This window comes from Ambystoma mexicanum, chromosome 5q (genome assembly GCF_040938575.1).
Source record: "Ambystoma mexicanum isolate Mex_15411 chromosome 5q, UKY_AmexF1_1, whole genome shotgun sequence".
Taxonomy (NCBI): Eukaryota; Metazoa; Chordata; class Amphibia; order Caudata; family Ambystomatidae; genus Ambystoma; species Ambystoma mexicanum.
In genome coordinates this window covers 341,223,401-341,244,466 of record NC_090933.1, presented here as the reverse complement: position 1 = coordinate 341,244,466, position 21,066 = coordinate 341,223,401, and positions in this window count along the sequence as shown.

The window sequence follows — 21,066 nt, the reverse complement described above, 5'->3', positions numbered from 1 at the left end:
GCTGTTATAAACACGGCTTACATAGTTACAGTACATAGCCTGTCTGTGGGTCGTGGTTACAGGCATCCTCAAAACAGACTGGCAGCATTTAACTTACAAAGTTACAGATGATGGGGGGGGGTGCTCTTCGGTTCATAGGGTTACAGGTGAACCGGCTACAAGTGATACCTTATATAAACACAGGTGTAGAGGGGTGAGCCTAGGTGTGGGGTGTGTGAGCTAGTTGAAGAGCTTCGTTTTGATAGCTTTGTGTAAGCCGAGGTGGGAGGTCTCGTTCCTCAGCGTAGTTGGGAGAACCGTCCATTGTTTTGGAGCTAGCACCTGATGTATGTGGAGCACGGAAAGACGTATGTGTTTTCTGGGTATCTGTCTGGAAAGAACTGCAGTGATCAACACGCAGAAAATAGAAGCATGTATCTTGTATCTTGTTCACAGTTGTGCCAAGAGACATTTAATGATGATAGTTGTGTTTAGGTCTGACTAGAACTTCTGCTTTCTACCAGAGCTCATGCTGTGGTATGTAACGATAGGAACCTTTCATAAGGCGTAAAATCTAGTGGTTTCACAGCACCAAGCCTCCTCTGGTTGTGGGTGTATTGTGCCCTGCCAGGGGTTTGAGATGTGGTCTGCGTTGGAAAAGGAAAAAAGTGAAAACAGGTCACGGGGTGTGAAGGCGGTGAAAGTTTAGACGAACACTGAGCATTTTGGGGAGGGATGTGCAGGGATGATGTCAAGGAAATGTTTGTGGGCGGCTTGATACATGTTGATCCAGCATATGCATCAAAGAGAATTAGGAGTGTGAATGGTGTTGTGTCTGCAATAACCAGGGCGATTTCTTTGAAGTCAGAATGGGAGTGCTGATCTTGTCATATAGGAGTGCTGTGTGGGAGTGTGATGGACTTGGGATGTGCTCAAACGGATCCTTGTAGCATGGAGGCTATGTTGTTTGGGCTTGCAATGACTGAAATGAAACGAACCCCGGAATACTGGCTAAGGGACTGCCCAGCCTGGCGTTCAAGCGAAACTGTCAAGAGTAGACTGGATGGAAGGAGAATGTGGACCGAAGCATTGGGGATCAGTGCAAAAGGATGGGGTAGGATCTTTCTATCTGTCTGATATGAGTGCTTAGCAAAACATTGGTTGTATGAGTGGATCTAGTCAATGAAGGTGAGGGAATGTCCACTGATCCATCTCTTCTCTCCAACGCCACGGCCCTCTCCTGATTGAGGTGGGGGGGCACAAGCCAGGAGCAAAATACAGAGGGTCGCTACACAGCTCCAATAACACATCATGGCGCAACCCAATAATACAGCTATGCAAGGTAAACCCCCGGATCAAAACCGCAGTGTAATTTTTTTTTTTTTGTTTATTTAATCACTACGGATTTTTTAACAAAGCAGTCGATTGAATTGAATTTTTTCTTCTAGACCGAAGGCCAAACAAGGAAGATAGCAGATTAACAAGTCTTCTTCCGTCAGGGACGTGAAGGATCAGGTTATGTATATCTCATGAGTTCCTTTTAGATTAGTTGGTCGTGATGGGGAGAGTGATCGGAATGTAGAGTGGAAGCTTCACATTGATGATGTATTGCATAATGTTTACAGTCGCCAGGGCCCAGCCTGGTTTGTCTCCAGCGATCAGCTTATTCCAGCAATTTTCCTCGTCTAGTGAAGAAAAGTCAGAGATGTTGTTCTTCAAGTAGGTGAAGCGGATGTCGCGTGTCTCTGGGCAGTTCAGGAGGAGGTGGCGGATTGTTTCTCTTTCTGTGGTGGATTTGCAACAGCGGCATGTGTTTGTTGGTGTTAAGCCTCTAATAGCCAGAATTTCGTTTGTTCTCAAGAGATTCAGTCGAATTTTCAAAAAGTAGAGTCGAGCTGATCTACTTGGGAAAAGTTTGAGGTATGTTTGCAAAGTGTCCAGTTTGTTAAAAAATGGTGGGAGGTGGCTGGTCAATTTGTATTTATTTGCTGTTTCTAGGGTTTTTATCCAATTCCACTCTTTGATTTTTTTGGAGGTTTTGACTGGATTGGTTATCAGTTCATCCTTGCAGCTATTCACTGAGTATAAAAGGTTGAGCATCTTGGATTCCCAGTTCTGGAGTGTTTTGCATGATTTCAATTCCAGTTCTTGATTTATCAGGCAGTAGGCATACAGGGATTCTGGCATGATACATTTCCTATATAATAGGATACTGTTTAACGCTACTGTGGTTCCCAAGGATAGAAGGCCTAGTTCTCCCTTGATCGAGGCGATCGGGGTTGATTTTGGGAGGCCAAGAATTCTTCTCCAAAAAGAGGCTTCCAATTTAGGCCAAAGCTCTGGTGGGAGGTTTGGCATAGCGTCCGTCCCGTAGGTTAGCGATGGTATTACCTTTTTTTTATAAAAGTCTCTCACTGGGATTAGCGAATAACGTCCGAATTTGATGTCTATAGCCTTCCCCTGTATGGATAGTTTCTTAGCTTTCGCGATGAGAACTTCTTGCATAGCTTTTTCTTTTAAGGAGCTGTCTAACGTGACACCCAGGTATTTAAAGTTAGTCACGATTTCGATTTGGGTCGGACCCAAGTGGAGGCGAATCTTTTCCTTCGATTTAGATGTTTTTTGGAGCACCATCGTTTTTGTTTTTGACTCGTTTATCTCCAAGTTGTTTTCGGCCATGTATCTTTGCAGGTTATTCAGTTGACGTTGGAGACCTATTGGGGTGTGATCCAATAGGATCAGATCGTCTGCGTACAGCAGGCGACTGATCTGCGCTCCTCCTAACTTAGGTGGAAATGAATGGATTAGTTTTTCTGAGTCTTGAAAATCACCTAGGTAGGTCCAAAATAGGGCAGGTGCCAGCGGGCAGCCTTGTTTTACCCCTCTGGCTGTTTTTATCACCCCAGATAGGGTCCCTTGTTGGTTTAACCGGACTCTCATTGACGTATTGGAGTATAGAGCCTTGATTGGATTCAGGAGCTCGGGAGGGCATTCCCATTGAGTTAATTTCTGCCATAGTCTTGCACGATCCACTTTGTCGAACGCCTGGGTTAGGTCCACGAACGTGATGTATAAGTTGGGTTTGCCTTCCAGGATCTTATTTTTCAGTGTATTCAATATTAGGATGTTGGCGTTCGTGCCTAAGTTTTTCTTGAAGCCAGTTTGAAGGTTGTCTTGACAAGGGGCGTTATTTGCCCACCTGGTGAAGTGTTGCAAGAGAAGGGAACCAAAGAGTTTGCCTATTGGATCCAAAAGGGCTATGGGACGAAAGTTTGCTTGATCAGCCCTATTTCCTTTTTTATAAATCGGGACAATGTTCGCGCAAGTCCATGATGGTGGAATAGATTTAGAAGTCGAGCAGCGGCTGAAGATTATGCTCAGGAGTGAGGACCACGCTTCCGGATGTGATTTCAAATCAAAGTTTGTTATGCCGTCTGGTCCAGGGGCACGAGATGGTTTTAATTTTCTTATTTGAATTTCGATGTCTTCAGGGTCATCTAACTTAATCCATGGGGAGTCAGTGCCGCTCGCTAAATCCTGAGTGGTAGCTGGTTGTTGGAATAGGGTTTCGAAATAGGTCTCCCAAACTGCAGCAGCGATTCCGTTTAGTTGGCAAGGGAGGGCTCCAGGTGTAGCTGAATGGATAAGAGTCCAGAAGTCTCTCGCGTGGTTGCCGTTTATCGCCGTGAGAATGTTTTCTGCATCCTGTTGACAGAGGTTATGACGATGGCCTTTCAGCCAATGTTTGTAGGCTTTGACTGCTGTTGTAATGATAGTTTGTGCTGATTGGGGATTAATTTTCCAAGCTTGTCTTTTTGCTCTTCTTAGCTCCCTCTTCTTTTCTGAGATTAGTTTATCGAACGTGTGCTTATGTTGGGGTCTAGTGTGGTTATTCTTTCCACTTGGGAATCTGAATATAGTCAACAATGGAGTATAGTCGACCAGCGAAGGCTGATTGCGTGTAGTTAGCTCTTTATAGGTTACCGTCAAGGTGCTTATTGCTCTTTCATTCATTCTCAGTCTTGTGCCTTGTGTTGTTGGTTCTATGTTGGTTGGCATCGAGATGTTTTTAAGCAGGGCCGAAGACCAGGTGGTTTCTAAGAGGTTGTGGTCACTCTCTTCTGTTCTTATGACGTTGAATGATGTTACTAGGTTTAATAGTGGCCGAGAGACGAAGATGTGGTCAATTGTTGATTTAGAGTTTGCTCTCTCCCAGGTTGGACATCTTTTTGGGTCGTAGAAAACGTGGTCAAGGTTGAAGAATGCTCTGGAGTCCATTAAGTTCAACCATTTGGCTACCCTTTCGTCTGTTGGTGGACCTTTGGATTTTGAAGTAGGAGGGTCATCAAGGTTTTGACAACTGATGTTGAGATCCCCGCATATGAGTATGTGGTCTACTTGCTGGTTTAGATAAATCCAGTCAATTTCTCGTTCCAGTTCCTTGATGAATTTTTGGGTATTTATTGTGGCCGGGTTCCAGTATATGGTGATGATAATCATTGACTTTGTCTGGAGTGTGTTTGACTCCGTAGGAGGTGACCAGTTTAGCTTCACCATTAACATGTAGTGTGTCTCTTTTAATTTTTTGATGTTTGTTAGGCCACGGCCACTTCGGATTGCCACGAGTAGGCCGGCAGTCGGCCTTCCTGTTGAGCCTTTTTTGGCTGCGACTATGTTTGTCTCGTAGCCATCGATAATCGGGGGTTGAAGAAGCCAGGTCTCTTGGAGACAAATAATGTCGTATATGTTCCAATTTATTGAACCCGAGGAGGTTAGGTGGCAGAAGCCTCTGGTGTTCCATGAGCAAACCTTTATTTGGTCGTGCTTCGGAGTTTGTTGATCTTCGTTCGTGTCGCAGTAGGTCTTGTACTTGAGTGGCTATTTTTGGCGTTTAGGCTTCAGAGCCTTTGGCAGCCATGACCACATTGTCTCAAGTGTGGACGCTGGAAGAGATTTTACCACCTTGGAGTAAGTCTCGTTTTGAACCATCCTTTGTATTTTCTGTGGGCCTTTCATTTGGTGTTGTTCCCGCTTGTCTCTTTGAGGTGCTGAAGAGGGTGGAGAATTTTGGGGTTGATCACGAGATAATAAGTGTTGATCAGATGGTTTTATAGATGACGTCAGGTCTTTCTTGCAAGTCGAGTTTTCGGGCTCTTTCCGCGTTTGAATAACTCGGGATCTCTTTGTGGAGCAGTGTTGTTTTTGAGAGGCTTGTTTCCTATCCGTGTTTCCCTTTGAAGGGTTAGAGCCCTCTTCTGAATCTGAGGGTTTGAGTATTTTTATTTTTCTTGAAGATTCAGTTAGGTTATAGCCCATCGTTAACAAATCTTCTGCGGCTGATCTTAGTGTTTTGTTTGTAGTTGAGGATGAGATGTAAAGGTGAGAAATCGCCTTAAGATTGATATGGCTTGGGTCCACTGTCTGGAGATCAGCTGACTTCACCGCACACAGTTTCGGGATGTAACTAAACAGGTCAAGAACTGTTCCTCTGTTTAAAGTTACATTATCCCGGTTGCCTGAAATTTGCTCTAGTTTTAGGATCCATCTAATTTGAGGTCTTTTGCAGAGGTGGTCTAAGAGGGTTTTTCGGCTTGCAGTGGATCTATTAGTAGTTCTTTGCAAGCGGTCGCTTGATCGTCGGACGTCAGATCTGGGGCGCTGAGTTTCTTCGTTGCGTCCTTTCAAGTAGTGAGAGCGGTTTTCTCGCGTTCTTACTCCATGTGTTTGGTGAGTTGGTCTTTTCTTTGAATTATGGTCCGGTCGGTGAGGTTCAGGTTTCCGCAAGTCCTCGTGGTTCCTGGTGGCTCTCCTTCTACGATTTTCAAGGGTGAGAAATGGAGACTCCAGCTCTGACTCTTCGGCGTTGGATCCTGTTTGTAGTTGAGCTAATGATTTGACTGTTTCTGGCGTGAGTTTGTCGTTCAATGACTGAGGTGTTGTCGAGTCTGTTAGATGTTGTGAAATGTTCATCAAGTCCTCGTTATTTAGGAAGGCCTCGACCCCTCTTGGCGAAAGGTTAATAGGGTCACTTTCTTCCGATATTACTCTTTGCTTTTCTTTTTCTGCAGACAATTGGATAGACTGGGTTGCTGGGATTTTTAGAAGCGGCGGGAGTTTGCCCTTTGGGGCGGCTTGATGTTGAAATATTGATGCGACGGTTGTGTTTATTCTGGGTTTTGAGATGGCCTCTAATGGCTCTTTTACGTTCTTTTCTGTTGCTGGTAATGCAGGAACCGATGTTGTTAAGTCAGTAAATGATGTTGTTTGGGTCCCCTTGGAGTCGCGTGGTTTCTCTGCTTGCCACGAGGAATCCACGCTCTCGGGACAATTTACAGTTGTGCCAGTTGAAACAGGTTGCTGAAGCCGACGACATTCAGTGTGTTTTTGTTTCGTATCAAGAGCCATTATGTATCCTTCTAGGAAGGTCAATTTGGTTGACATGGATGCTTGAATTGAGATCTGGTCTTTCAGGGTATCCGCGATTGTTTCGTAAAGTTTGGTGAATGGAGCAAGGGCGATCGTTAAAGCTGACATCAGGGTGCACATGTCTAGTTTTTTTGGTAAAGGGTCTTTTGGGGTTGTTGAGCTTTGAGAAGAAAGTCTATTTCGTGGGGGGACGATAAGCGAGTTGGGGTATGCCCCGTGGTGGACATTCTAGAGGCGTGGTCTAATGAATGGCTTCTTTGGTTATTATAGTTATTTAGGTTTGAGTAAAGGGAATCCAGGGTTCTCTCAAACTGTGGGTTAGGTTTGGACGTTGCAGGTAACTTGTTGCTCCAGTTGCTTCCTAAGACTTGTTTGCTTGCTGATTTAGGCTTGTCCCACCCCACGAAAGAAGGCGTGATGTCGATTAGTCTGAATGTTGTTTGTTGAGTAATAATATCGAAGAGCGATAGAATTAGTGAAAACATTGAAAAAAGTTGAGGAGCAACAGTGATTGAGCTTAGTGAAGTGGTTGGCGCCAATCAGGAAATTAGAGGCTTGAGCAGCGATTGATGGTGCGTGCTCATATTTGTTGTTTTAAAACATTGAAAAGTGGTGATTTAAGCAAAGGTATAAAAGATTATTTAACAATCTGTTAAGTATTGACAGTCAAGTGAGACTTGTCATTATGGGAGACATTCCTCTTATGCACGTATGTAAAACATCACCAAAGCACATGCCCAAGCTCAAACAGTATAGTGCGGAATGGGTGAAACGCACAAAAGATAAAATGTTCATGCCTTGGCCACAAGGGGGATCATTGTCAAAAGCGGTTTTGCAACACATGACCACATGCTTGTACACTGTGTACACAGGGAAGAAATTTGAAAAAAGATTAGTGATTCTAGAGCACTGGAAGATGTACCAAGAAGAAAGAGAAGATCTTCCACCCGAAGAGTGGATGCTTAGCGAAAGGAAGGTGTTGAGCCTTCAGCTCCCCTTACCTTACCCAAAACAAAAGGTGCTAGTACGGAAGAAGTAGGGTTATATCCTTTAAAGGAGTTGAAAGTGGCGATGGGGTATAGTAAGCCGATACACGAGCCCCCCGCTTACATTAGTGTTGATGACCCAGAGGAGAATAAGAGAAAAGAAGAGATCTACAAGATCGTACAAGACAAAGAAGAGAGGAGTGAGCGGTCAAAGCTGTCGACAGAAATAGACGGAGAGATTAAGAGATGGAAAGGAGAGAAGGCTAAAGCTGACGAGATAGTGCTCATGCAGAACGAATGGATGGGAGGACAAATATTACTTAAAATAGATGGGAAAAGCATAGAGGAAGTTAGGCAAAGAGAGGATAAGGACAAACAAGAAAGAAAGGATAAGGAACGAGAGAAGAGATTGAAAGAAGATAAGCAGAAAAGGAAGAGCAGAGAGCGATTAGAACAGATATATCAGGAGGAGCAAGAAAGAAAAGAAAAACAGGCAGAAGAACAAAGCCAGTATGACAATAGACAGAGAGCGATAGAAGATAAGGACAGAAGGGAAAGAAATACAGAAGAGGAGGAAATGCAAAGATTAAGGTACAAAAGATTACAGAGGCGAAGGGAAGAAGAGGAAAGAAGGGAAGGAATAAGGAAAGGGGAAGAACAAAGGCAAGAGGTTGAAAGAATTAGAAGGGATGTGAGAAAGCAAAGAGTAGTAGATGAGGAGATGGAACGAAAAAGCAGACAACAAGGTCTTGATACCAGTCTCACTCATAAAGGAATCAATAGGGCCAAGCCCAGAAATACGATTGGATAGAATAGAAGAATTCCTTCCGATAAAGAAAGCAACGCCAGCAGCATCTAGAGTAGTATTGGAAGAAGAAAGATTTGATGCAGAAAGTATCAGAGAAAGGTCTATCAACAGTTAAGGTGAAAAAGCGAGTATGAAACTCGAGGGAACGATGGTTGATCCTCAGTGCTTCAATTAGGAAGCAAAGAAGAAAATCCATTCAGTCACGGATGAAGGGCACTGTCTTTAAATAGGCTGAATCTGGACATGGTTGAAGGGGATGAAATTCACACTAGTTGGGGAATGGATATGTCAGACAGAGTATCCTGAGCGTCCCCGAGGATGATCGCACAGTGAGAAGGGAGAGCCGCCACCATATGTGAGCAGGATAAGGTTGTTACCCATGAGGAGACAGGCAGGGACGATCGTCTTGCCATGGATAGAGAAATGATGGCATCTGACTCTGGGAGGAGGTACACTCAGTTTCTCTTATTGCAAAAAGGGGGAGCAAGACTACAGTATATCCCATGGCCACAGATGCACATGGATAATTTAAGGTGTAAGCTCCCGGGTTTGTCTTCGGGCGCTCGGAAATGGATATACAAATTCAAAAAAATGACAGGATGAAACACGTTGGCCATAGGGGACATGAAAGGTCTCCATGCAGCTATTCTTTGGGAGAGGGTTGATGACATATGGAGAAGAGCAGGATATTCAAGTGTGACAGCACAGAACACCGCACATGATGGAGTACCATTTACTAATTGTAGAGCAGATGTTTGGAGGGCTCTCAGGGTACAGTACCCCAATACATCAGATATGGGTGCAATTATGACACGAAAGATGAAGGAAAATGAAGACCCTATTGCTTACTTTCAGGATATTCAGAAGAAATAGCAGCTTGAAACTCGCGAGCCATGGGAAAACACGGTGGCATTATTTTACCACATTTTATGTCAGGGGTTTGCAGGGCCTTCTACAAAAGGCAGATGAAAAAACAAGTGGGGATGGAAGCGAAGCTGATGATATGATATGATACGTTATTTATAGCACGCTTAATACCAAGAGGTTTCTAAACGTGGACCCGGGGATCGAACCTGTGTTGCTCTGTGTCGTCCTGTTTCCAAGGCGAGCACGTTACCCCTGTGCTATCCTTCTGTGTTGCTCTGTGTCGTCTTGCTTCCAAGGTGAGCAGTTGTCCCTGTGCTATCCTCCCGAGAATTAGTACATCGTTGTCGGTTATTACAAGAGAAAAATAAGAAGAAAGATGAGAATAGGAGAATCGAGGAAGCCAAGGTAGTTCTGAAAAAATTGAGAAAATTTGCCATGGAAGGGACGGTATTAACAAGCGGAGAAGGATTGGGAATGCAAGAAGCAATGGGTGCCTCGCAAGTGAGTAATCTGCGCCTGATGGATCAAGGTGGGTATGGGTTTGTGCCACGAGGTAGAGGTACAGGCTACAGAAGAAGATGAGGTGGATTCCAAAATAATCAAGGTGAGTTTCAAGGTATGCAGAATGAGAACCAGAGTACTCAAGGAAGATATGACCAAGGAGTGCTTGTCAGACGGGCACCCCCTGTATGTTGGACTCATGGGATGACAGGGCATATTGCGTGCATATGTGGGAGCCAAGGGAATGTAGAAAATTAGCAATCTTCAAGAGTGGGCACAGCTTATCCTCCGCCATAGCACACAGACTAGAGAGGCCTTTGCCCATGATCACTCATTTTACCAGACACAAGTGCCGCGAGTACAGCAGCTGTAACAGCAAGAACAAGTGCAAATAAATCCTCTGCTTGGGCAGTCGCAACAAGCCCCTATGTAGACACAGCAGTATGCATACACTGGACCAGTACTGACACCCAGAATAGGAGGTGTCACTGTGGTAGGAGGAAATCCTTTCACAGGGACAGGTATGATCCCGTACCCACAATAGGACAACTCACAGGGTGACTTGATGTGTTCAGTACTATCTGTGACACCAGACCCCAAGTGGAACCAAGGGTCGATGCGACGATTGGAGGCAAATCTTTTTCTTTTCTTGTAGACACTGGAGCAACTCGTTCGTGTATACGAGAGGTAAAATATCCAATGTCGGGAATTGCCATGAATGCTCAAGGATTCTCTGGAGCTACGAGTGGAGATACCTTTACTAATGAATTACCAGTCTCTATAAGAGAATGTGACATGTCGGTTCCTTTGTTATACTCACAAAAGACACCGGTTAACATTTTGGGAAGAGATTTAATAACAAAACTAAACATGACAATTTCATTTACTGAATGAATAGTGTGCTCCACTCCAGGAATACACTATTTAAATGTGGGAAAATTAATATTGGCCTTTACAGGGCAAGTGGCTCTGCGAGGCATTCCAGTAGATCCAGAGATTTTTCAATATGGAGTGAACATTCTACTGACATGGCTACCTGGCTTGGTGGGAAAAATTGTGAGGATACCTGAGGAGTTTTTGTTTAGACCATGAACAACTATGGACAAAGAGGGGGGGACAGACTATCCCTATAGAATTGGAAGCAGCCATACTACGAAGGGGAATGGAAATGCTCGAAGGAGTAGATGATGAGGGGAGACCATGGAGAACAGTAAGAGCTCTCGAGGAAGGGTACAGATTGACTGACTTAACTGATCATGATATGTGCAGGGAAGATCAAACAGACGATAAAGTGGTGTTCTTTAGGAGCATCACATACTGGATAAGGATAGAAAAGAAGTAAGTTCCACAGTGAATGGCAATAATGCAGCAACGTCCATCATTTTTTCAAGAAGACTTGGAAAAGGGGTCAAGCGTCCTTTGGACCACAGGCCCTATGACATAGGTTTATTAAAGGGAATAGGGGAGGTTAAAATAAAGCTTAAGGCAGGAGCGATTTTACCTCAAATGAAGCAGTACCCCATGTCTCAAGAAGCTGATGAAGGTATATTTCAGACCATTTCAGCACTGATGAAACAAGGGATTCTGGTGCCTCCAGAATCATTGTGTAATACCGCGGTGTATCCTATTGAAAAATCTAAAGAAGGATTGTGGAGATTTATACAAGATATGAGACTGATTAACCAGATTGTAGATGCAGAGTTTCCTTTAGTTCCTAATCCGGCAACAATATTGTGCAGTATCCTGGTGGATGCTCGATATTTTACTATGATTGATTTAAAGAATGCATTCTTCTCGATCTCGTCGCACATGGACTCATAAAGCTTGACTTCTTTTACATTCTGCCAAACCCGACTGAAACATACTCGTTTGCCTCAAGCATATTTTGAGTCCCCATTGATCTTTAACAGAGTCCTACAGATGGATTTAGGCAATATTGATCTCAAGAGTGCAGTGATATTGTATGTAGATAACATTTTAATTTGCAGCACCACAGAAGATGAGTACAGACAAGATTCTGTTCATTTGATGACCATTCTAGCAGACAACGGATGTAAGCTAGACAAGGAGAAGTTGCAAATTGTCAAGAAGAGGTATTATACTGTGATGATTTACTCTCGGGAGTCAGGTAAATGCTGAAAGAATATTTATTTTCTTAGGTAAAGTAACTTCTTAATGGCAAATAAAATGAATAAGTCCTTCCGGTTCACTTCACCGGAGTCTTGGCTTCCCAGAGTGTAACTTGGTTCTATCTCTTGGTATCCGGATAGGCCCACCACTCCGATTCTCCCTCCTCTCTCTTCTCTGTATCCTGTGGAAAGAGGACAACCTCTTAGAATGGCTTGGCACGCTTTTATCAGCACAGCTGGGTTCAGATCCCCACCAATCATTGAGCGTCCAACCCAGCCCCCTTCCCATTGGCTCTTGAGATATTAGCCTGCCTCCTTGAAAGGGCACCGTCCCTGCGTGCTGCCATTCCCGTTCTTGCTGGAATACACGGCATCCGCGCCGGTCACGTGTCCATGGCCGCGCATAGTATGGGCAGGACCTGGGAGCCTTCGTTCTGCTACGGGTGGCTACGGGCATGCCAAGAGGAGCATGGTGACGACGGGTTGGTTCCCCCTCTCCTATCTCTATGGGCTCTGGAGGGCACTGCACACCCCCATCCGGGCCGGCTCGTGCAGCAGGTAAGTCAGTTGCGGTGTCACCGCAACTGTTGCTCGCGGCTCCCCCTTCTGCCACCGCAACCACGTTAACGGGCTGGACCCGTCGGGATGTCCCGTCACTAAGGATCCCAGTGTACCCGGGATCGGGTGCGCACAGTCCTTGCCGCGGCTCCAGCCGAGGCGCGGGTGCGCACAGTCCTCGCCGTGGCTCCAGCCGAGGCATGCCTGGTGCACGCCAAAGCTCCAGCCGAGGCATGTTGAATGCACGCCGCGGCTCCAGCCGAGGCGTGTCGGATGTATGCCGCGGCTCCGGCCGAGGCGCATCCTCACATATACATAGGTCAATTGATTTCACATGAAGGAAAGAAAGTGACACCTGAAAGAGCTGAGGTGATTATGAAAACTTCAAAACCAAATACAGTGAAATAAAAATAGAATGGACTGAAGAGATGGAGGAAGCGTTTGAGGAACTGAAAAAGCTACTTGTTCAGCCACAGGTTTAGGAATTCCCAATTATGCAGAGAAATTGTATTTGTTTACACACACTAATGAGACAGTCATGACATCAGTGTTTACACAGAGAAGCACATTGGGGTACAAACCTTTAGCGTATTACAGTGGGATTTTAGATGCAGCTATGAGAGGACACTTTCCTTGCAAACAATCTTTGGCTGCTGCTGCGTTCGCAATTGAGAAATCTACAAGTATTGTCATGGGCTGCCCAATCCGAACTACAGTGAAACACACACTGACTATTCAGTATATTTTTTCTAACAAAAATGTAATTTTTTATATTTTGCAAAAGTTAATTCTATATAGTGAACTTTCCTGGGATGAAATGCCCATGTAGATTTAGGAGATGCAGCAGAGTTTTTCCCCTGATTCCCTGGAGATGGATGTGCATTTAATCCATCCTATGGGTGTCTGTACATTTCTTTATTGTGGCGGCAATAGGCTTTTAATGATGCTCGCCTCAGTACGAGTGATTGATGAAGCGCAGTGCCGCTGTGTCCGTGTGGGTGTCCGCGCTGGGTTGTAGGTTTACTTCTGAAAAACTCCTGAATAGTCAATGTGTTTTTCACTGTAGTTCGGTTTGGGATCGCCTTGATCATTTGTTTATATATATCTCGAATGTCCTGGTATGGTCAGCGTAAAGCCAGGTGCCCCTTTCGTATACACATTGTCCTGGGCTGCTCCATGACTCTCTTCGTGGAGCATGCTCTATTTGCCATTTTAGAGAAACCCAAGGGCACAGTGACATCTCAAAGAGCTTCAGTTTATGAGGTAATGATTTCAAACCCAACGATTAAGGTTGTAAGATGCAAAATAGTGAATCCTGCCATGTTTATAGGTCGGCCAAGGCGATCATTTGTATGATTGTGCTTATTATGTTGAATTTTATGATGATATACCCCATGTGAAGGAAAATACTTTAGCGAGAGGGCAAATTCTCTTTATTGATGGTTCTTTGAAAATTGATCAGACTAGTGGGGAAAGGCATTCAGGCACAACAGTAGTGAGGCATAGATTAAATGGAGAATTTTAAGTTGTAGTGAGCGCAAGGGTACCGTGTCACTTTTCAGTGCAAGTGGCAGAATTGGTAGCGCTCATTGTTGCTTTTGAGAAACATGAAGGGCAAGAAGTGATTGTGTATAGGGACTCCGCCTACTTGACATCAACCGTACATGCATAGTTAACACGTTGGAAGAGGAGGGGCTACCTCTGCGGAGGTGGCACTCCAAGCAGCACACATCTTTACTGGATAGGCTTATTAAAGCACTACAGTGCAAGCGGCAGAATTGGTAGTGTTCATTGTTGCTTTTGAGAAACATGAAGGGCAGGAAGTGACGGTTTACAGTGACTATGCCTACTTGATGTCAAACATACATGCAGGGTTAGCACGTTGGAAGAGGAGGGGCTACCTCTGCGCAGATGGCACTCCAGAGCAGCACACATCCTTACTGGATAGGCTTATTAAGGCACTACAGCTCCCAGTGGCCATAGCAGTCGTTAAGCGCATACTAAGCAAATAGATTTTATCTCTTGTGGGAACAAAGCTGCAGACGAAGAAGCCGAAAGGGTTGCAAATCCCCCAGACATTTTGTGTTTTGATACTGAAGATGTTAAAGAAAAAGTAGTCACAACCATGTTAGTGCAAAAAGGGTTTAATAAATTGTCAATAACTCATCTAATGGAGATTCAAGGGAGTGCGCCAAAGGAAGAATTGTGGAAATGAAGGGGGGGGTTCTTAATCCCCCACTGAAGCACTATGACGACAAGACAGCACTGGAAAGCCGGTGATGCCAGTAGCATTATTAAAGGTCACGCTTGAACAGCTGCATCACCCCGTGCATGTAACTAGGGACAGTCTTGCTGCTACCACTGCAGAAGACTGGTTTATTCCAATTAGATGGGTAGTACCTCAACTGAATGGTATGTTGATATGCTGCAAGCATAGAATGGATATAGGTATCTATTAGTGGTGGTGTGTCCCTTCTCTAGGAGGATTGATGCAGGTCTGTGAACACACTCTATCACCACTTTCTCAGCCACTTGCGCAGCAATGTTTTTAGGTTGCAAAGTCTTCCCGATGTGGGGTCTGTGTGATGTGCTGATATCCGATAAGGGGTCCCATTTTGCTATTGAGCTATTTGGACAGATAGGGCTTCTATTGAGTATTAAGCATACATTTTCTTCTGCTTATCAACCACAAGCAAATCGAATATGTGAGAAGCTCAACAGCCTCCTTAAAGAAAGGACCACCAAAATTAGATTGACTTTGAAGAAGGGATGGCTATATTGCCTACACCTAGCCTTATATGTCCTTTTGGAATCAGCCAGTATCAGACCACCACCTCATCCCTCATGAATTAGTGACAGGGCGTCATATGGGAACGCCTCTTACACCTTTGTCTAGAAGTAGAAGTGATGCTCAGAGTCTAGCTAAAACTTTAGCTGATGAAATGCACGAGCATTTGACATGTATGACCTCTAGCATCTCTTTCATTTGAGATCAAATCAAGCGCAAGGGGGGTTGGTCTCAGAAGAAAATTCAACAACCAACCCAATTGAACTGCAAGTTATATGTTGGAGACTTAGTTCTCATCAAGAACATTATTAGAAGGTGGCATGAGCCACGTTTTAATGATCCTTTTTGTGTTGAGAATAAAACTCCTTCAGCTGTGAAGGTCCAACGGAAACTAGCTTGGCTTCACCTGAGTGACGTAAAAGCCTATAAAGGTGAGAAACGCCCTTCCACTGTTGCTGGTCCAGAAGCAAGACAAGAAGAAGAATTTCAGTGTGTGCATACTCTATCAATGACGAAGAAGATGGATGATAAAGCAGCCAGTAGTTAATAAAGATTTTGTTTTGGACTACAATTCAATGGACTCTCTTTATAGATATTTTAGCAGAGAATGCAAAGACGTGCAGAGAATTCTAGGAGTTTTAAATTAACTTTAAATTAAAGTTTTGAATGAACTTTTAGAGATACATTGAAGCATCAGAGTTATGCCTAAACATCAGTTCTTGATTCGAAATTGGACACGAGATAAGTATCCAGATTCATTTCTTGGAAAATGCCTGTTCTATGCAATTAAACATATGGTATTTACTGATTGTGACATTCACCAACTTGTGCTTGCTGTCTTTGTGTTTATACTTCAAGCTTACCCTGCTCTTGTGAGAAGAGACGTTGATATTGCACTTTCTTACAGAATCGTAAAAATGGCCCAGTCATAAGAAGGCTTATTGCAATTATTGAGCAGATTTTACAGTTGCAAGTATAAAGAAATTTGATGATTGTATTAAAAATTATTAAAGAAGAGAATGGTAAGGTTCTAGGTGAAGAACAAGTGCAAGGAGTAGTAGGATGGCGTGAAAGATGTACGCATGTGTTCTTATGCATAATATACACTTGTACGATTGCTTTGTCTTTCTGTTCCTCATCTTTCACAGTCTTGATTATGTTCGTACTTCCACTGAAGAAGTCCCTATGGTTCTTCCCACTATGGGAACTTCCTTTGATATACTTCATGAACGGTACATGGCCTCTAAAAGACACAGGAGGGATGCAGAGGAAGACAATGAGGGGATACATGCCCTTCTAGATAATGTAGCACACTTGGGGACTAACATGTGGTATCAGCACATGAGAAAAGTGGGGGAGAGAACATTCAAAGAGAGTTGCTACATCTGCTCTCTCATACCCTATGCCATGAATACAGTGCACACTTTCATTGCCAGAGAAGTCCCAGAACACTGTGCAAGGTGCCCGAGTCATCTTGCTGCATGTATGACTAGGGGACGATTTGAAGTAAGTTGAGCCACTCTATGATGGAGATCAAATGGTCATTTCCATCCCAGGATGATTATATCAACACCACACAGATGACAAAAGGAACCCGGATGGAAGAGCAAGATGCTTGTGTATACTGCAGCAGGACAGGATGAAGTAGTCATTGAAGAGATGAAGAAGATGAATTAGCCTGATGTGACAGAAATAGCTGGATCACCTGGATGTTGGGAAAGACAATCAATACCACCATAAAGGGATTCAATGCTATCAAAGAAAAGCTGAGGGCTATACAACTGATGACCCTGCAGAACAGATATTTCCTTGATATGATCACAGTGACAGAAGGAGGCGTTTGTGCCAAAATCGGGCCTTCATGTTGCATGTTCACACCTTCTCATGATGACGAGAATGGGACTTTGACAGAGGCCATAATGTTGTTAACAAACCTGCATAATAAAATGGAAGACGAGACAGAGGATATTGCATATGACAGTTGGTTTGCCTCCATATTCTCGTGGATTTCCGCAGTGGTTGGCAAACATATTCAAGAGTCTTGGAGCAATATTGGTGATGGTGATGTTTGGATTCTGTGTGATCAGGATAGTGATCGCCCAATGCAAGAAAACAGCAAAGAAGGCGGTAGGAATGAAGATCATGATTGATGTTGAATCTGGATTTGGACCCAAGCAATTGACAGATAAAGATGTCAGAAAATATATTGAGGACAGCATCGAAGCACCTGTAGGAATGAAGTTCCTATATCCAAAGAATCGTAGGAAGTATGTAGGATGATGGGTCTACTGTAATACGAATGGACAGTGCAACTACATGACCTGGAGTGTAGATGAGCATGTGAAATCAGCCAGCACCCTTTGGGGGGTGATGAAGATCTGGACTCCGGAGAAGCACTTCTTCAATAGAAAATATCAAGATGTGGAGACAATTGAGGAGGTGGCCGAGGACTCGACCAGAGGGGAGAATGTAGATGAACAGCTTCATGCCTCTGCAGAAAATCCCACCCCATACCTTCTATATGTTGGAAGCCTGAGATTGTGCCATGTTTCACACCAGCAGTTGTGCCAATGCCGCAGCAGATATTTGAAAGAAAGTATCCACTGAGAAAAGCCTATCAAATGTACCCCCGAAGAGATGACAATCTGAGGGAGTAACTCCCTGAAGCAATATGAAAAGGGGCAAAAGAGAGAAGCTAGTGATGTCGCAAGAGATGAGCGTGATGCCCCGAAAATACTGGCTGAAGAAGAATGTATGGATCTTCCAGAAACTGATGATGAAGTTAAGAATCGAATAAACTTTCATGTGTGAGAAGATTGCACATGTGCAAAGTGCAACAGAAAATCAACCGTTTAATATTTGTACAGATGCTGAAATGCAAGTAGACTAAGTCATCATAGAAGCTGGTTATATGTAGTGAATAGACTGCAGGCGAAGCCGCCATTGTATAGGAGCTGGACATCGGTGTGATGAATTTAGTAAGCACAGACCTATGGAGAGGAAAGCTGATAATTGTGTCGCAGCAAGAATAAAATGAGATCGTCAAAGCTCCTGACGAGGCTGTTTGGCCTGGTATCAAAACTGAAGCAGCCAAGGTTGGTTATCTATTCTTGAAAGCAGTGAATGCCCGAAGGATGAATCATCCCTTGTTAAGCTGCAAAGAAAGAACAACAAGAGTGTCAAGTTTTGTTCATTTAAGACATTGAAATGCTGCAAAATGGACTAAATCGTGGTCTCCTGTCATGTGAGCCAAGGATGGAAATAGAGTTGGGCTTGAAGTACGAGAACAACGATAGTGAGAGCCTGCACTCCCATATATTCCCACAGACTAGGATACTTTGCAAGGCCAAGTTCAGAGACAATCTTCATGGCAGAAGGCATCGGTGATGAGAGATGTTGGGCTAATTGTGTGGGGGTGTAAAGTTAAGTCCACCTCCTGGGACCTGGATTTGAGTTTACGTGCTGCTGAGTGAACCGAATATTCCAGACATGGCATGAGAATGCCAACAAATTGCAGAGGGCAGTATAACGAATGGCCTTATAACGTGAAGACCAATTATAAACCGTGTTCTTAATAGTGTTAAAGATGACATGTTTTTAGAGGTAGGCATAAGTCGTCCACCTGACAGTGGGCAGCCAATCACCATCCTAGTCCCTATGCAATGTATACTTAGATGTCTGCCTTAAACAATCCCACCACTTGATAGGTTTTCTGTTATTTGCCACTTAGTATGACGTTGCTGCTGATGTATTTTTTGCATATAAGGATATTTTTATGAGAAAATTGTTTAGAGCTGAGTGAACGTCCTTTGGTGTCCGTTATAAACTCCCTGTTTTAGATAATTATTAATAAAACAGACTCTTTGCCATTTCCTGAGTTGGTTCAATTATTTGTAATCAGAGTTATTCTGCAACCCCATCCATTGTATGCATGTTACTAAAGGGCCGTAAATCCAAAAAGGTGGCCTAATGTGAATAATATGGCAAGGTGTCACATGTGCCCCTCAGCTCCACAATACCCCCAACCTTTTTTTAGATTAATTTCTGTTCTTGTGACCTGACACAAACAACTGCTTATCAGCTGGATCTGTTTCTTACACAATGTTTAACGATCTATTAGTGGCTTTCGAGCCATATTTTGAGGTTGAGTCAGCCCTGAAAAAGGTCATTTCTTTTGGCCACTAACACAGCTAATGGGGAGACATGACCTTAAAAGGTAATTTCTGCTAGCTGTGTTATCTGCAGATCCAACAATTCTGATCTAATTCTCTGTTATTTCTTTGTATTTCTAACTGAAACAGGCCTGCTGTTCATGGGTGGCCTAACCCACAGGTCTTGAGTTCAAAGTTTCAAAGGCACAGACCTTTTTCGGTTCAGTCGGGAAAACACCAGCTGAATCCATACTTTAGAAAATACAGCTTTAAACCAAACAAGATGTCCTTACATATAACATTTAGAAAGTATCTGAGCATGTTGTTTATACTACTTTACATACGGTTTGGACAGATATAAGTTCACTTTTGGTATTATTCGCACATAGGTCATGGTTACATAAAAAAATCCTTGTTCACTTCCGCAACAAGTAAGCCTTTCCATTTAAATGTCAGTTTATTTGTGAAAAGTGTCTTTCTCTGAAATACTTCACTTGGCTTCACTTTTTCAATGTAAGGCACAATTCGTCATTGGTATTTTTCACATGCCTAGCAATTCAATGGGCCTCATTACAAATTTTGCGGTAGCCTTGCCGTAAAACCGTCAGGCTGCTGCCAAACTTGCACATTTCTACGGCCCCTGGCAATGGGGACATACAGGGCCATTACAACCCTGGCGGACCCTGTATGTCCCCATTGCCAGGGGGCGGAAACTTCTACTCCCCGTTCCCATTTGAGCCCCATAGGGCTCAATGGGAATGGGGAGGTCGGATGCACCGGCACTATTCAGAACGATGCCTGTGCATCCGACATGCTCTGCTCGTGGGGGCCGTTCCACCTGCCAGGTCCGACCTGGCAGGTGAAAAGGCACCCGCAAGCAGAACTCGTAGTTTGCTGGTCCGGTAACTATGGTACCGGCAAGCTTACTGGTACCGTAGTTACTGGACAGGCAAACTTGTAATGAGGCCCAATCATCTTTTCCCATGTGTACTGCTGTGGTTTTCAATCTGTCAAAAAGTGCATTTTCCCGCTTTACGTGGTCAGCATCTGTAGCTGCGCATGTAATTTCCCATTCATTGGGCATATCCAGCAGTTTTAAGCTCCCAGGTAGATTCCCTTTCACTTGCACACTTGCCCATTTTAGTAGAATTGAACAAGGCCTATTTATTTTCATTTCACTAGGCCTTATGTCAGAAATCACTGTTTTATACTGGCTTTTATATATCAATGGGACTCCACATTAGCCAGTTTCACTCTTACACTAGAGGCCTAGCATGGCCTCTCCATCTCTGTCACTCTGGGGCTGTATTTTCACCCCACAAGTTGCTGATTCATGGGTCTTCAGGTATCTGGGAGATCACCGCTTAAGGTATACTGGATCTAGCCCTCAAGAACATGCCACAAGGTCCAGGGACAGTAGCCATCATTTTCCATATGTCTGGCTCTGGGGAATCCCCCATTTACTGACCCCAGGTAGCTCCTCACATAGAAGACAGCATTTCTAATTTATTTCCCACTGCACACATTTGATTTATGACATGTTATCTGGCATTTATTGAGCCCAACGCTCTGCACTAGATTAGCCTCTTATCACAGTAAATACAAGATGGAGCATCTTACAACTGATTACATTTAGAATAAGGATGTTTTTAAATAAAGTTGGGAGGATTGATGATCCTCAATGTTTCTTAGCTGAATAGGGAGAGAGTGGAAAAGTTTGCACAAGTGTTTGGAGTGTTGCCATTCACCAATTGGATTGTGCTGTAGATAGTGAAGGACTCTGCGCTGCTTTGCTGTATAAAACGGCTATACAGCTTTAAAGAACTAGGCTTTAAAAAGCCCTCACCCAGGGAAGCGGAAGCAAAGTAAGTGT